Raw genomic sequence first — 17,301 nt, 5'->3', positions numbered from 1 at the left:
TCCATTGCTTCCCTGGGGAAATTATTTCAATGGCTGATTGTTCTCACTGGGAAAAGCTTCCCTTTTGTGTCCAGTAGGAATTTCCCCAGGATCAGTTGTACCTGTTACCACTTATATTTGCCATATGACTCCTTGCAAAATGGAGTCGCCATGCTCTCTGTAGCCACCCTTTAAACACTGGAACATGGTGATAAGGACTTCCCTAAGCCTTCTTTTCCCAGGTTTGAAAAAACCTTGCTCTCTCAGCTTTTCCTCAGGTGGAAGGCCACCCAGCTCTGTGTCCCTGTTCATTACCTTTCTCTGGATCCTCTCCAGTCTGTCCACATACTTTTTGTGTAGTGGAGACTGAAACTGTATTCCAGGATTGGCCTGACAAGCACTGAACAGTGGGGGACAATGACTTCTTTAAGGCTGCTGGTGGCACAGCTCAGCATCCTGACAGCTTCCCTACAGCTACAGCACACTGTTCACTCTTACTTATCTTGTTCACTAGGACCTTCAGTCCCCTTGCCACAGAGCTGCTTCCCAGCCTGGGAGATCCCAGTTTGTGCTACACTCAGGGATTATGTTTTCCCCTTGTCAAACTTCTTAAGGCTCTTGTTAGCCCTCTCTTCCAGCCTGCCCAGGTCATCCTGCTGGGTGGCTCTCCCTTTCAAAGTGTTGACTTCCTTACTCAGCGTGGTGTCATTGGCAAACCTCACCAGGGTACACTCAATCCTAATCTTCTACATCACTTGTGGAGCTATTCAACAGTGTTGGGCCCAATATCAATCCCTGGGGGGCCCCATTTTTGACAAGTTGCCAGTTTCAAAAGGAGCTGTTTACTGCCAGCCTCTCTGCCACTTCCCCACCCAACACACAGACCACTTGTGTAGACCAACACACCAGTTTATTCAGGAGGAATTTGCAGGAAACCACATGGAGAGCCTTGGAGAAACCCCCGTACACAATGTCCGCTGCTCACCCCACATTGTCTGAGCCGGTTATTTTGTCAGAGAAGACTATCAGGTTTGTCAAACCTGATTCTCAGCTTCTCTGGAACTACAAATTTGCTATCTGAGACACAGGATTAAGAACACAAAATCCCAGGGCATACTCCTCACTTAGTTGTTTTCTTGCTGTGCATAGTCCAACAAATCACTTAATCTCTTTATACTTCATTTTAGCCATCCCTAATTATTATTATTAAATAGGTATTAAAAATATCCGAGCTGCTGGTCCTGGTAAGAGTCCTGTTGTTTTAGGCAGTGTACAAAGATTTGGTGAGTGAATTCCTGAGAAGTTTGCTGGTTAAGTAGCACGCCAAAGCAATGCCCAGGAGACGGATGCTGTAATGCTTTTAAGCGGTTTCAAGATCTTTAAATACATCAGGTTCTCTATAGATACAAAGCATTAATTTTCACACTGGAATATATGTGCATATCACATTGTTCATAAAACAGACACACACACATACACACATACTTCAACCTCCCCATGTTTTCTGAACACATTTCTACAATTGCATATAAATTTTTCCCTTGTTCTGTAATGATATGACAGTAAATGAATTACCATAAATAAACCAGGCACAGGGATTGGTGCATAAAGTTGTCCTAGCTTCATACAAGATCTGACCTTGGAACAAAGAATACTTTACATCCAAGATGATTCTATCTGCTGTTGATGAATCACAACTCCTGCTTATGTTTAATCACTGCTGACAGTAACAGCTGACAGCTAGTTAGGAAGAAAAAAGTCCTCAGCAACTAAATTCTTTTCTACAGAAGAAAATAAAACTCTTTATATATGACTGGTTTTGCATACAGACAGAGTGATTGGAAGGATGATATGCAGATTTTTATATACTAAATAAATGCTTTTCCTGCTTTCTCCCTTTAAATATAGTGGCATTTTTTTACTCATTTTCACTTTTCATTATGATCTCAGTACTGTCTTTGGAGATTTTTTGGTTAGCTATGTCATCAATTTTGCTCAAGCAAAATAATTTAAACCTATTTGCAAAATTTAATGAAAGAATGCTACTTTACTTTTGTATTTGGAGAAAATGGGGAATTTGTAGGGATATTTTTATTTTCAGATCCAATTAACTATATTGTTGATAGACAGTTTTCAGAGTTGATGAAAGGAAGCTGTTAATATCAAATGCTATTTTGTGTCTCATTTTTTTAATCATTATGTCCTTGTGCATCAATTTACTTCCATTACTTGCACATGAAAATCAGTGCGACTAGAGGACTGTAGACGTTTTTTTGTGTGAGCAACAGCTATGACAACTGGCTCTGTATTGTCAGATTACATCTCTCAGCTGGAGAATTAAATTTCTCATGTCCAAGCTTTCTTACATGTTCATTGTTTATGTGATGAGGGTAATTATTAACTTACTGTCCTTAGCATTTACAATGTGGGGAAAAAAAAACCAAAAACAAACAATTAAAAAAAGCCTGCAGGATTTTTCATCACAAAAGGATTTAATAAAGAAGCAAAGGATAGATGGTGTGTCTCTTAGTTCATTTCTAGCAGTGAGAAGACAGAATCTGGTCTGTCCTGCAGAATATGGGGCTGAATAATGAAGTCAATGTGTGGTTGAACTGATTAACGCTGCTGGGAATCACAGTATGACTGTTCACCTGGATTTTTTTTTTCCCTCATGTGCAAGACAGACTGCAACTCTCCAAAAATCACATTCAATAAAGAAAAGTCACACAGGGAACAGACTATTCCTCTTTTTTCCACACATGTTGGCCCTAAATACACTGCTGAAGGGGTTGAGTACCATGCTACCATCACACATCTGAGGGGTCCTTGGAGCAGAGCTGTCATATCTACAGCTAAGTCAGTCTGGAAAGGGCTGGGAGTTCTCTACATGGGTGGTCATACATGCATAAATAATTATTATTCTGGTAGAGGAAATAATAAAGGACTCCCATTTCACCAAAATTCAGTAGGACAAGTGTTTTTGAAAAGAAATGACAAGGCTGTGCAGGCGCACAGGGGAAGTCCAAAAGGAAAAAAAATGTTTTATGCGGATGTTTAGAAGACACAGTGAAGCAGTAATACTGATTTCATTTCTGTGCTTAGTCCTATGCAGTTGATTAAAAAAAAATAGAAAAAATGGCTTAAAATGAGTTCCTAGTAATGATTTTAAAATTACATTATTAACTTTCAAAGAAGAAACAGGAAGTTTTATGATCATATCTCATAAACTGACACATGGAAAAGATTGTAACAGGAGACATCCCTTTATTAAAGATGGTAAACTATGTCAATATTCTTAAAACTGTGAGCTGCATAAAAAAGAGAAAAAAAAGTTTAAATTACAGAAAAATACATTGTTATTAATTTAAAACTTGGGAATAGTTTCGTATTGGATCAATTTAAGATTAATTTATTTTTCAACATGGTCCTACAATAGGAAGTAGTTGGTGAAATTCAATGGCTTCTTCTACAAAGACAAAGAAAATTATATACAATTACCTGAAGTCTGCTAACCTGGAAACCATTCTATTTGCTATTATGAGCATGTCATCAGCAAGCTTGAGTTGCTTTTTTCTTTTCGGTAGGTTTATGGTGTTAATTTTGTAGTTTTTCATATATCTGTTAAGCTACAAATGAATAAAATCCTACATAGTCTGAATCACTTTTGTCCAACTTACTTCAAGTTGTTTTCGTTGGATTTTCTTGGTTTTTTTTCTAACATGGTATATATTTTCTGAATGTTGTGAACTTTTTTGTATAGAGGTTTCAGACAGGTATATCAACAAGTCTGACTGACAAGGGACATTCAATTGACTCTTGTTGGATATAAGCTTTTCTTACCAGGATATATAAAACAGTCATCTCCACAGAATGGGCATAGTGTAATGCAGATACCATGGATGGATGTTTGTGTGGGGTTGTAACAAGGTTCTTCTTTGAAATTAGACACGGAAAGAATATTTGCAGCTGCTATCAAGAAATCCACACCACTGTGGGAAGTACCTGAACTGATTGTGTGTTTAGGATAACAAGAGTAATACAGATAAGCTGATAATCATTGTCCATTTGATCTCTTAAGTAAAATGCATGGTGGATATACTAACAAAAAAGCTCACAATGGCACTTTTTTTCTTTTTTCCACAGTTATTTTTCAGAACTTACCTCCATCTTCTGCCACCTTTGGAGCAAGGTTATTAAATAACTTTACCTTGTGCAGTGTCTGTACATCTGAACACTGGAACATGTCATACCACTGTCTTCTGATGAAGGCCAATTATACCTTACAATGAGAGTAACAGCACTGAAGAGAATTAAATTTGTTGTATATTTGCAGACAGGTTACTAACAGGAAATATATACAAACATAAACAAAATATTAATCCATTTTGTATTTCTGACTAGTTAAATACTTAGTTAAATAAAATGGAAAGGAGACAGGCAAGGGAAGGAAGGAAGGAAGGAAGGAAGGAAGGAAGGAAGGAAGGAAGGAAGGAAGGAAGGAAGGAATTCGGAAGGAAGGAAGGAATTCGGAAGGAATTCGGAAGGAATTCGGAAGGAATTCGGAAGGAATTCGGAAGGAATTCGGAAGGAATTCGGAAGGAAGGAAGGAAGGAAGGAAGGAAGGAAGGAAGGAAGGAAGGAAGGAAGGAAGGAAGGAAGGAAGGAAGGAAGGAAGGAAGGAAGGAAGGAAGGAAGGAAGGAAGGAAGGAAGGAAGGAAGGAAGGAAGGAAGGAAGGAAGGAAGGAAGGAAGGAAGGAAGGAAGGAAGGAAGGAAGGAAGGAAGGAATTCGGAAGGAAGGAATTCGGAAGGAAGGAAGGAAGGAATTCGGAAGGAAGGAATTCGGAAGGAAGGAATTCGGAAGGAAGGAATTCGGAAGGAAGGAATTCGGAAGGAAGGAATTCGGAAGGAAGGAAGGAAGGAATTCGGAAGGAATTCGGAAGGAATTCGGAAGGAATTCGGAAGGAATTCGGAAGGAATTCGGAAGGAAGGAAGGAAGGAAGGAATTCGGAAGGAATTCGGAAGGAAGGAAGGAATTCGGAAGGAAGGAAGGAATTCGGAAGGAAGGAAGGAAGGAAGGAAGGAAGGAATTCGGAAGGAATTCGGAAGGAATTCGGAAGGAATTCGGAAGGAATTCGGAAGGAAGGAAGGAAGGAAGGAAGGAATTCGGAAGGAATTCGGAAGGAAGGAAGGAATTCGGAAGGAAGGAATTCGGAAGGAAGGAATTCGGAAGGAAGGAATTCGGAAGGAAGGAATTCGGAAGGAAGGAAGGAAGGAATTCGGAAGGAAGGAAGGAATTCGGAAGGAAGGAATTCGGAAGGAAGGAATTCGGAAGGAAGGAATTCGGAAGGAAGGAAGGAAGGAATTCGGAAGGAATTCGGAAGGAATTCGGAAGGAATTCGGAAGGAATTCGGAAGGAAGGAAGGAAGGAAGGAATTCGGAAGGAAGGAAGGAAGGAAGGAAGGAATTCGGAAGGAAGGAAGGAAGGAATTCGGAAGGAATTCGGAAGGAATTCGGAAGGAATTCGGAAGGAATTCGGAAGGAAGGAAGGAAGGAAGGAATTCGGAAGGAAGGAATTCGGAAGGAAGGAATTCGGAAGGAAGGAAGGAAGGAAGGAATTCGGAAGGAAGGAAGGAAGGAAGGAATTCGGAAGGAAGGAAGGAATTCGGAAGGAATTCGGAAGGAATTCGGAAGGAATTCGGAAGGAATTCGGAAGGAATTCGGAAGGAAGGAAGGAAGGAAGGAAGGAAGGAATTCGGAAGGAATTCGGAAGGAATTCGGAAGGAATTCGGAAGGAATTCGGAAGGAAGGAAGGAAGGAAGGAATTCGGAAGGAAGGAAGGAAGGAATTCGGAAGGAAGGAAGGAATTCGGAAGGAAGGAATTCGGAAGGAAGGAATTCGGAAGGAAGGAATTCGGAAGGAAGGAATTCGGAAGGAAGGAAGGAAGGAAGGAAGGAAGGAATTCGGAAGGAAGGAAGGAAGGAAGGAAGGAAGGAAGGAAGGAAGGAAGGAATTCGGAAGGAAGGAAGGAAGGAAGGAAGGAATTCGGAAGGAAGGAAGGAAGGAATTCGGAAGGAAGGAATTCGGAAGGAAGGAATTCGGAAGGAAGGAATTCGGAAGGAAGGAATTCGGAAGGAAGGAATTCGGAAGGAAGGAAGGAAGGAATTCGGAAGGAAGGAAGGAATTCGGAAGGAAGGAATTCGGAAGGAAGGAATTCGGAAGGAAGGAATTCGGAATTCGGAATTCGGAATTCGGAAGGAAGGAATTCGGAAGGAAGGAAGGAATTCGGAAGGAAGGAATTCGGAAGGAAGGAATTCGGAAGGAAGGAATTCGGAAGGAAGGAATTCGGAAGGAAGGAATTCGGAAGGAAGGAAGGAATTCGGAAGGAAGGAAGGAATTCGGAAGGAATTCGGAAGGAAGGAATTCGGAAGGAAGGAATTCGGAAGGAAGGAATTCGGAAGGAAGGAAGGAAGGAATTCGGAAGGAAGGAATTCGGAAGGAAGGAATTCGGAAGGAAGGAATTCGGAAGGAAGGAAGGAATTCGGAAGGAAGGAAGGAATTCGGAAGGAAGGAATTCGGAAGGAAGGAATTCGGAAGGAATTCGGAAGGAATTCGGAAGGAATTCGGAAGGAATTCGGAAGGAAGGAAGGAAGGAAGGAAGGAATTCGGAAGGAAGGAATTCGGAAGGAAGGAATTCGGAAGGAAGGAATTCGGAAGGAAGGAATTCGGAAGGAAGGAAGGAAGGAATTCGGAAGGAAGGAAGGAATTCGGAAGGAAGGAAGGAATTCGGAAGGAATTCGGAAGGAATTCGGAAGGAATTCGGAAGGAATTCGGAAGGAAGGAATTCGGAAGGAAGGAATTCGGAAGGAAGGAAGGAATTCGGAAGGAAGGAATTCGGAAGGAAGGAAGGAATTCGGAAGGAAGGAAGGAATTCGGAAGGAATTCGGAAGGAAGGAAGGAATTCGGAAGGAATTCGGAAGGAAGGAAGGAAGGAAGGAATTCGGAAGGAAGGAAGGAAGGAATTCGGAAGGAAGGAAGGAAGGAAGGAAGGAATTCGGAAGGAAGGAAGGAATTCGGAAGGAAGGAAGGAATTCGGAAGGAATTCGGAAGGAATTCGGAAGGAATTCGGAAGGAATTCGGAAGGAAGGAAGGAAGGAAGGAATTCGGAAGGAAGGAAGGAAGGAATTCGGAAGGAAGGAATTCGGAAGGAAGGAATTCGGAAGGAAGGAATTCGGAAGGAAGGAAGGAAGGAATTCGGAAGGAAGGAATTCGGAAGGAAGGAATTCGGAAGGAAGGAATTCGGAAGGAATTCGGAAGGAAGGAAGGAAGGAAGGAATTCGGAAGGAAGGAATTCGGAAGGAAGGAATTCGGAAGGAAGGAATTCGGAAGGAATTCGGAAGGAATTCGGAAGGAAGGAAGGAAGGAAGGAAGGAAGGAAGGAAGGAAGGAAGGAAGGAAGGAAGGAAGGAAGGAAGGAAGGAAGGAAGGAAGGAAGGAAGGAAGGAAGGAAGGAAGGAAGGAAGGAAGGAAGGAAGGAAGGAAGGAAGGAAGGAAGGAAGGAAGGAAGGAAGGAAGGAAGGAAGGAATTCGGAAGGAAGGAATTCGGAAGGAAGGAAGGAAGGAAGGAAGGAAGGAAGGAAGGAAGGAAGGAAGGAAGGAAGGAAGGAAGGAAGGAAGGAAGGAAGGAAGGAATTCGGAAGGAAGGAATTCGGAAGGAAGGAAGGAAGGAAGGAAGGAAGGAAGGAAGGAAGGAAGGAAGGAAGGAAGGAAGGAAGGAAGGAAGGAAGGAAGGAAGGAAGGAAGGAAGGAAGGAAGGAAGGAAGGAAGGAAGGAAGGAAGGAAGGAAGGAAGGAAGGAAGGAAGGAAGGAAGGAAGGAAGGAAGGAAGGAAGGAAGGAAGGAAGGAAGGAAGGAAGGAAGGAAGGAAGGAAGGAAGGAAGGAAGGAAGGAAGGAAGGAAGGAAGGAAGGAAGGAAGGAAGGAATTATTCAATTATTCCTGGGAGACTTTAAAGCAAGGCTGAGTTTCTGTGCTTTAGTACATTATTTCTCACAATTTTACCCAAAATAATATCCTGAAAAAGTTATTCTTATTAATGTTCTCTTCATTTCTGCAGGGGGCATAAAAATAACTGATGAGTATGAGAATATAAACCGTATGGTTAGTGAGGCAGAGGTGATAATTAGAACATGCTGTACTATGCAGTAAACAAAGCTATTATGAACGATAGAGTTCTTTATAGAGTATTTAAAAGGGGGATGGAAATAATATACTTTCCCTTGACTGGCTTAAAAGCTCTGTCTGTAACTACCATGAAAAATAATAAAGAGAAAGAAGCAGGAGATTTGGATCTCTCAAAGTGATGGTTTCCAGTTAAAAAACAACTGCAAATATTATCAATACTTATTTGATTCCACACTAATTTATGTATAGCATATTATTTGCTTCTCATTAGTCATAGGTTTGAACAGGATAAATCCTTTAAAAATTGCAAATACAGGTTGTAGAAGACGAATGCTACAGATTTATTTTGCCAGTAGGATTATCTGATTGTCATTTTAGAAGTTTTCTATTTTCAGTGTCAAAGACATACTTTCTAAAGACAAATCAAGTTCATTGTGTAGAAGGGGTAAATCCAACACAGAATTTAATCTTTCAAGGTTTTTAAGGCCACAAAATTCTTCTCCCCTGATTTAGAAGGCTACAACGTTATTGGATATTGAGGTTACTACCACCAAAAGTTATCTCCAGTGTAACCACATTGCAGTAGCTTAGCACGGCTCTTATGTCTTTAGCAGTACACAATTATAAAATACCTCATATGAAATCAAAGAGCCTATTCTGAACTAAAAATATAGGTCACAAAAAGTAGCCATGGGGATCTACAACATCTTGAAATATACTTCAGATTGAATTGTGACCAATATAGAACCAAACCAACCCACAGACAAAACACAACCAACCAAAAAGGTAATATCCTAAATTACATATACTTTTCTTACTTGTTTGAGATCTGTCCCACCTTTTTCTTTCTTTTTTTTTTAAGTTTAATTATTCTTATTTTTTAAAAAAGGAAAATTACATTTGCAAAAACATGAGTAAAGATGAATGAAAACCAGGCAGCATGAACTTAAAAGTCAAGCTGACCTTACTGGTACAATAACAGAAATGAATTTTGCTCAGACCAAATGTGGAGGATGAGTGCAAACACACTACTGTGCTACATCAGCTCTGCAACAGAAAACTTTGATCTTCTGGAGTCATGATTTGAGAAAGGAGACACTGGTGCTTTCTAGATACCTATACCTGCTAGTGGTATGTGCACCACCTTATTGCTTCCTCCATCAAGAGTGGATGCAAGGATTCTGCATCCTATGTGTAGTAGAACATCTCTTTGTATGTTACTAAGAGGAATGAAGATGAGAAGTACAAAACTCCACACAAGGAATGTTTCTCTCCCAACATTTCCAGGAAGCTTTGGTTTTCAAGAAAACATAAAAAGCCCCACAAACTAAGAGATATGTTTCTAGCTTGTAGTGCATAGTTAAATTAAAAACCTTAAATTTTTTACTACAGGTACATTACATCTGGTGTCTTTATTATTATTCAACTAAATGCTATAAACCAGTGAAGAAGTATTTTGAACAGTATTCCCAGAAGAATCTTTCATTTTTAATGTCTTCACTTTTTCCATTATGTTCCCATTAGCTATTTCCTTTAGCCTTTCTCCTATTTTTTTTCATCTCTCAGGATTTCCTTTGTGACTGTGGACTAAATGACCTTGCATAAACAGACTCACAGCAGCAGTAAGATGAAGAGAACTACTCTAAAATAAATACACATATTTCTGACCAAAAGTGACCACTTGAAATAGAGAGAAAGATGGAATTTCTGAAAGTCTAGTGCAATTTCCTTAGGGTTACAGGGGACTTCTACCCTTCACACAGGATTTAGAGCCACAAACCACTCCTAAAAGTATGTTCTTCATAAATGAAAGGCAAGTGAAGTAGATACATGTCTGCAGAGAAGCTCTAAGAAGATCAAAAGACCGGGAGACTCAAATTTACTTCCTTTCTGCTATTAGGATTCAAGCCAATCATATTAAGAACAAGTAAGCCCAAACACCAGCTCTGTGGATTTCTTTGAGGGGGAAAAAGACTGGGCTTTAAATACAGGAAGAAAAAGATCTGGCTTCAATCACCTCTTAATGATCTCAACAATTTCTTCTAAAGGCCATTTTGTATGAAGTACTGGTGGTTGTTGACCTTCATGGCTTTAAAGGAACATTCCCATAAAATACTCAGCCCACAAATTCCTGGTAGAGTCTCAGAGTGTTCTTGAAACATATCCATAAGACTGACCTGCAAGCACTATGTGGTGCAAGGCAATATTTTCTTTTAAAACACAACACTGGGAGGAGAAGAATGGTTTTACCTCTTTGGCTCAAGGCCTCGAATTCATGTGCCTTCTTTCCTGGGAGATAGTTCCACCTATTGTGTTATTGGGTATTCTTGGGTACATATTCTTTGAGTTTCTTTCTTGAAGTTATTCCACTTTGCAAGATAAAATGAAATATTCATCAAGCCAGACAGAAAGAATGAATAAGCAAGATTCTTTTGTCTATTGGGTTGGGTAGTCATGTGGGAGATGAGCACATGGGTTCTGGTCCCTGCTCCAATAAATACTTAATACATATCAATGTATAACTCTGGGAGCAAGTCCTCCACACAAGACAGGAAGAGACATGCATGTTTTGTGAATCTCGGGAGGATTTATACATAAAATAGATATCTCACTCTGTCAAGACCAGAGTTCTTGGCGTGCTCACAGCAGAACTTTAGATACCAAGGGAACCTCTCTGTCAGAAATATTCATGAGTTTGCAGGGCAGCAGCTTTGAAAATCTGAACTTTAAAAATGAGAACCCGCGATTTTAGTGGACTTAATTCTAAGTGTTTTCATTTTTCTGCTGTTTTTATTAAATTTATTTTCTCATAAGACATAAAAGTTTGTGTTGGATTGAGGAGAAGGACTTGGAGTTATTGAGGAAAAACCCGGTAGAATACACAGCCACCTTCCCTACTTAAGTGTCCAAAGCATGTAACTGTAAGGAAGAACAACAACATTACCATATGATGACAAGAAATTTCCTCTCTTCCACTGCCTAGGAAGAAGTCCCCATTACAGTCAGAGATGGAACCTGCCTACACAGCTGAATGTCCAGGGCTTTGCTGTTGTAGCTACAGCCATGTACACATGTGATGATGGCCAACTGCCTCTCTGTTTGCAGGAGATATTTAATGGTTTTGCTACCTAACATCACAGAAGGTCAGCAGGGAGATGGATGGTGATAAACTAACAAGCAAAATTGTTCTAACAAAGCATCTGCAAGCAACTGCTTGATCAAAATGACAGACATCAATCAGAATAATAACTTCAAATACGAGATTTTCAATTAGCGAGGGAACATAAATAAATGCGTCTGGAAAATAAGCATAAGGGATTTGGGAAGGAGACAGCACATACATAACAAAAGAAAGAGAGAGAGGCAGCAGGAAGAGAAACGGACTGATATACACAAAGATATGTACACAGAAGCAGACTTACAAACAGGTCTTCTGGGAGACACACAGATAAACAGAAGTATTACAAATATTGTCTCTGGCTTGCACACAGGACATTCTTGCAAGAGTTTTGCAAAGATCTTAAACTGCACTTTGTATTTAAAGGTAAAAATTAAAAAAAAAAAAATACACTTTCTGCTATATACTCCCTTCCTTTCCAAAATTTTCTCTAACACAAAACTGTTTGTAGGACATATTTGGCACTGGTAAGGCTGCACCTTGAATATGGTTTTCAATTTTGGATTCCTCACAACAAGAAGACATGGAGGTGCTGCAGCAACCCTTCATGAGAAGGGTAATGGAGAAGCAGGAGGGTCTGGAGCACCAGTTTGGTGAGGAGTGGCTGAGGGGATCAGCCTGGAAAAAAGGAGGCTCAGGGGTGACCTTCTGACTCTCTACAACTCCCTGACAGTACAGCCAGGTGGGGGTTGGCTCTGGTCCCAGAGAACAATGGGCAGGACAAGAGGACATAGATTCAAGCTGTGCCAGAGCAGGTTCAGGTTGGATTATAAGGAATTTTTTTTTCACTGGGAGGGGGACAGGCTCTGGAATGGGCTACCCATGGATATATTGGAATTATCATCCCCAGAAATATTCAAAAAACAAGTAAATGCAGCACTTGAGAATATTGTTTAATGGTAAATTCATGATGCTGAATTATGGGTAAATGGCTGGACCTGATCTTAGAGCTCTTTTCCTGTCTTAATGATTCCATGATTCCATATGCTTAGCAAAAGTGTTCAGACTTCAGCAATGCATATTCAGACTGAGTGCCTCTTTGTCATTTCCTTACCTCTGAGGTTGCCATTTCCATTAGCGCAAAATGCAGCCTGGTGAAAACGACAACATTTTGCTTCCCCTTTGCACAGGATGATGGGCAATGAGGCTTCAAGTTGCATACCTTCAAGAAAAATAAATAAAAAAGACCACCTCCATCTCAGGAAAATCTTGATGTGCAGATTGTTGAAAGGTGTAGGATATGCCAGGGAAGTTATGGTATTGTCACAGGTTAGCAAGCTGAGTCTCGGAAATGATGTTCTGCTTACTGCTTCCCCATGACCTGACAGAACCTATCAGCTGGCTAGTTTGAATATGGACAAATCTTTAAGCCACTTAAAGTTGTGACCACCTCTGTGATACACACTTAAGAATAGTCAAACTCCCCCCCAAGCTCTCTCTCATTTCCAGTCCTGGGACAGGTGGCTGCAGGCTCCGTGTGGGGGCCAGTGGGCCGGGCCACGGCCATCCTGGAGCCGATGGCCCTGTTCCATCTGTGGAACCCCCCACCACCACCGCCTTGCCGTGGGCAGCCGGAGCAGCTTGGCTCGCCCCCCTCTCCACTGCGATAAGCAACATTGAACATTCCAGCTGCAAAGCTGCAAGGCTGAGGTGAGATTAACCCTTTTTATTGCTTTGAAGAGCTGAAAACCTGAGGGAAGAGAGAGAGCAGATGCTTAAAGCTGAAATTCTGTTGTGAAGCTATGATATATCAGAGTATCCTGTTGTAATTTCATGAAGATATGGGGGGTGGAGTGTTCAGCTCGCAAGCAAAAGCACCTGCGTTGAGATAGGCAGATGCTGACGCAGCTGTAATTTCATGAGAAGTTTGGACAGGGAGAGATGAAACAGATGAGGACTTTTGCTCCACACGGGAAAGGAGAAAACCTCAGTTCCTAGAGATGCTCCCAGAGATAGTCCTAAAGATGAAGATGAGGAGGACCCTTTGCTCCCCGGGAAGGAAAAGGGCCTCTGTTCTTAGAGATGAAATGCTCGCAGAGATGGGTGAAGAGAACTTTTGTTTCTGAACGGCTCAACCTTAAAATTGTACCCCAAAAAACTTCAAGAGTGGACCCTCGAAAGCAGTTGCGGGAAAGCTGCAAGTCGGGGGAAGGGACTCACATGCGAGCAGACTCCTCTTCCTAAATGGACTGAACAATATTTGGAAGTGGGCGGCTGTCTCGTTGTGATAATGTTTTCATAGCACGAGCAAGAAGAGACTTCTCTTTCTAAATGGACTGAACAAGGTTATTATGGAAGTGGTAAACAGACTGAACATCTCAAGGGTTGTCTTTTTACATTGGCAGTGGGAGAAGGGAGGAAGGTGGGGGGAGGAGGACAGTTCTGAAGGTGGTATAATTTTTTTCCCTCTTTAAGGTCTGTTAATAAACTTCTTTATATTCTTTCAAGTTTGGTGCCTGTTTTGCATTTCTCCTAATTCTTATCTCACAGAAGATAAACAGTAATGAGTATTTTACACCAAACCACTACACTAAATTGGTGTTTCTGCCCAGTTACAAACCCAACCCTCTACAGGTATGTACGGATTTGGTCCTTGTGCTCCCATCAGAGCTGATGCTATTGGGCTGGATACTAAGATAGATGAAGTTTTGGTCTAGAATGCCATGGTCATTCTAATGCTTCCATTAAAGAAACTTTACACTAGTGTGTGGGCCTCAAGGACGCCGGTGACTAAGACATGGCCTCCTCAGAACCTCTTTACTATGACCTTGTTTTGTATGGTATCATAAATTTTCAAAAGCTAAGTGTTCTTTTGAAATGTACCAATATATTTAGGGATGATTATAAAAGAGGTGAAATTCAAAAGTGTGGAAAAGAATACAGGAGCAAATTAGGTTCTAGTTCCTGTTAAAAAAACTAACCAGACATAAACCCCCAAAAAATTCACAGAAGGACTCATTTAACAGGATTCCTTGTGTGATTCAAGCCCTGATTGTTCATGCTGTAGCAGTAGAATAATTAAAATATCGTTGTGGAGAAAAGGGTGGGAAGGGAAAGGATCAGTGCTATATATTGTCAGGTTTTCAGAGAGATGTAAGATATCATTGTGAAGGCGATACTTATTTCAGAAACAGCAAGGTTGGTGTCCCGATTTAGGCAAAGACACTTGTTATTATCAGTCTTAAGACAAAGATACATGAAACTTCTAACAGGTGAAGTGAAGAAAGAGTTCCTCTGTGTCTCATTCAGGATTTGAATAGCCTTTAATTTACAAAAGAAATTCTGATAGAGGTAAATTTAGACCAGATATGTGCTACAGGTGACCCTTATCGGCAAAATTTTGTCAGAAACATCACTGAATACCAGTGCAATAATTGAAGGGTTTGGAAAACTAAAATGTTTTTTTACAGGCCATCTGCAAAGTGAAGTGGACTGAAAAGAGTTGGTGAAAATGACAATATCTGCTCCTTGCATTTTATCTTATGTCTTCTAAACACCCATTTCTGCAGAAGACATTCTGGAGATTTAGAAGACTGAATAGAGACAAATCCAAATCCAAGAATACGGGAACTTGGAGAGTCCAGAGGAGGTAAAGATATAAGGTCTGACAGATGAGAAATATATCCAGGAAAACAAAAAAAAGAGAGGAAAAAAAAGGCAAGGGCTGTCAGCAGGACACTGCAAAAAACATTTGAATAAAAGCAGTAAGTCCTTAACAGCTGTTGATAAAGAAGGAGGGTAGATTTAGATTATCCTAATATCCTGATACTGAAAGAGGGGAGGTTTAGATTAGGCATTGGGAAGAAATTCTTTACTGTGCCTGTGGTGAGGTCCTGGCACAGCCTGCCCAGAGAATCTGTAGCTGTCCCATCCCTAGAAGTGTTCAAAAGCCAGGTTGGGCAGGGGCTTGGAGTAACTTGGTCTGGTGGAAGGTGTCCCTGCCCATGGAACAGGGTTGAAACCAAATGATCTTTAAGGTCCCTTTCAACCCAAATCATTCCATGATTTTATGATCTGTTGAATATCAACTGTATTAAATGAGCTCCTATTGGTCAATCATGCAGTGGACAGGTTCACATGAATTCAGTGAAACTACCAGAAACCCATATGACCAGATAAGCAAACCCACACTGTACCACACAAACTAATAGACTTCAGATGTATAACATATGTCACTTAGCAATGGCCCACAGTCCTTACAAAGAAGCAAAAATGCAGCAGCTATGACCAGATTTATGTATTTCACTGTCATTGACACACATAGTGCTGAGTGAATCTCCCGTCATTTAAGAATTATGGACCTAATTTTGTCCTTGGTAATCTTTGTGGGTGCCCCTGACACGTCAAGAAAATTATTTGGTCCACCATTTTGACTTTTCTGGGTTCAGCTCTATTTGTGATTGTGGTTTTACTTTCTCTGTGGTGGGGTGCCCACCCTGTTTTATGCTAATTACCTGTCAAAGTGTCTCATAGCTCCAGAATTTGATTTCCCCTTGAGCAACTCCCAAGTTTATTAGTTTGACCTTATCAAGCTTCTTTTAAGGCAGCTCTCAATGTCAGTTCAAAGTTACAACTGCCCTTCATTCTTGTTTTCACAATTACAGCTCTTCCCAACCCCTCACTGTTAACCCTGACGACTGAGTTACTTACGTAAATTATCTCTCAAAATCCTAGGCACTTGTGGTATAGAAGGAAGTGGAAGGATGGAAACGTGGGAAATCAGGGCTTCTTTCTCTCACACGTTACTCTTGGTTTCCTTCTGTCACTTACCTCAGTCAGGCACAGTAACAAGTGTTTCCCCCCATATATGGACTGATGAATGTCAAAAGGAGAGAGTGCCCTACACAAGCATCCACCTTGTTCTTTTTTGTTTGAATGCAATTTCCAAACCCCTTCTTTTTTCTAGCTGTAGCAACAGCTTTTCTTGCAGTAGAAACTGTGGATGAAGGTCAGCTACCTGAATCCCAAAACCTCACCTCAGTTCTTTGATAATGTTATTTTTATATGTGCATGTATGGGCACAAAGACACACACATATAAGAGCTGTAGCAGTATTGATGAAATGTACTATCTTCAAATGGTCATACTACTTTGGCTTGTCACCTCCTTCACATCATCGATATTAAAAAAAAAAAATGAAATCATCATGCACTTTAGTTGCACAAAACTTATTTGGGTGACATCCTCTACTTTGGGATAATGATCTGGGTCTTCTGAATCGTTACTGATAGCATGGAAATCTCTGCTTTTGTACACATTTGCTAGCCAAGCCAAGAGCTTTCATCATTCCCTTAGATTTTTTTCACAGTCCCGCTGTACTCTGTTTTAAGGAGACCTTCTTCCTGTCCCATAACTTATTGTTGCATAACACTGCGCTTTTCTAAGTTAGGGTGATCATTTCAAACAGTTTGTTTTTGTAACTTATCCTGAAAGCATCTCAGAAGTTTCCTTTCATTATATATCCTTAGAAATCTAGACATATAAATTAAAGAACCCATTTCTGTATTCTCGAAGAAAGTTTCCCTGTTAGTCAGCATTAGCCAAGCAATGCAGATTTATTCCTTTTCATCTCTCCTCATGACTCATTGCCTACAACTCCTTGATCATTTTGTTTATTTTGCTCTGAAACGTTTCAAATTTTGTACATCATACATAGCTGTTTCTTTCTTTCTGTCCTCCATAACAATCTATAAAGGGGAAGGACAACACTTTTACCTTCTCATACACTACTTTTATGTCTGTATTTTTGTGCTGTTTTGTCTTACTCCTTGGTCCCTTCCATCAAATTACTCCAATCCCCTTCAATGCCATTTCCCCTTCTGTTCAATCATATCTATCTCTTCATTTTCCTTCAAAAGCAAAGCAATAGGGTCATCTACTACCAATGATTCTGTGACATTAAATTGTAGACATACTGTTTCCAAACTTTCCTACAGAAAAAATGGGTCCCAGGTACCTGGAAAT

This window comes from Corvus moneduloides, chromosome Z (assembly GCF_009650955.1).
Source record: "Corvus moneduloides isolate bCorMon1 chromosome Z, bCorMon1.pri, whole genome shotgun sequence".
In the NCBI taxonomy this organism is placed as follows: Eukaryota; Metazoa; Chordata; class Aves; order Passeriformes; family Corvidae; genus Corvus; species Corvus moneduloides.
This window is presented reverse-complemented; position numbering follows the sequence as displayed.